This window comes from Marmota monax, unplaced genomic scaffold (genome assembly GCF_021218885.2).
Source record: "Marmota monax isolate L192 unplaced genomic scaffold, Marmota_monax_Labrador192_F-V1.1 WCK01_AAM20220418_F8-fsc00096, whole genome shotgun sequence".
In the NCBI taxonomy this organism is placed as follows: Eukaryota; Metazoa; Chordata; class Mammalia; order Rodentia; family Sciuridae; genus Marmota; species Marmota monax.
In genome coordinates, this window is record NW_026695236.1 from 2098164 (window position 1) to 2098889 (window position 726).

A 726-nucleotide genomic window follows, 5' to 3' on the forward strand; every position below is an offset into this window, starting at 1 on the left:
TACTTAATTTTATTTGATATTTACATGTTGACTAGAAGTATATGAGAAAAGCATATGAGAAATTGTTTACTAATTATTGCATCACTCAGAGAAGCTTTTATTTGAAGACAATGCCAAGGAAATTTCCAAAATTTTGGCTGGAACTTCAGTCTTTCTTGAATATTGTACTGTACCATCTGTACAAAAATTTAATAGTTTTCAAAGTTCTTGATAATCTTTTTCTCAGTCATAAATAATAAAACTATGTTACTTTGATAATGTTTCTACTAGTTCATAGGATCAGCATAAAATATAAAAATCAATTCAAAGTCATGATTCTTTAAAACATTTTAAGTGAATTCTTAAAATGAGTGAAATAATTGAACAGTTGAACTACTACCGTTGATAACCGAATTTTTAGAAATATTTTTGGTGCTCACTTGGGCAGCACATAAACTAAAATTGGAACAATACAGAGAAGATTAGCATGGCCAAAAAAAATTTCTTGAAATAAAACACATATGCAAAAAAATGCACAAATTATGTTTATAGCTCTATAAATTTTCACAACAGAATGACTGTTAGTGACATTATTTGGGAGTCTTCCCTGATTTTCTAATAAGAAATAGAAACTCTACATCAGTATCTCCCAGCAGTTCTTCATCTTTCTTTACTACAGTCATCACCATCTACTGTCTATCTTATTAGGTTTTCAAAAATCAACTTTACCTCTTCAATACTGAAATG

General features: G+C 28.5%; 1 pseudogene; it reads left to right on the top strand.

Annotated features, from left to right (window-relative positions):
• The first annotated feature begins 411 nt into the window (after positions 1-411).
• LOC124089402 (U6 spliceosomal RNA) lies at positions 412-504 on the top strand (annotated as a pseudogene).
• The last annotated feature ends 222 nt before the right edge of the window (positions 505-726 follow it).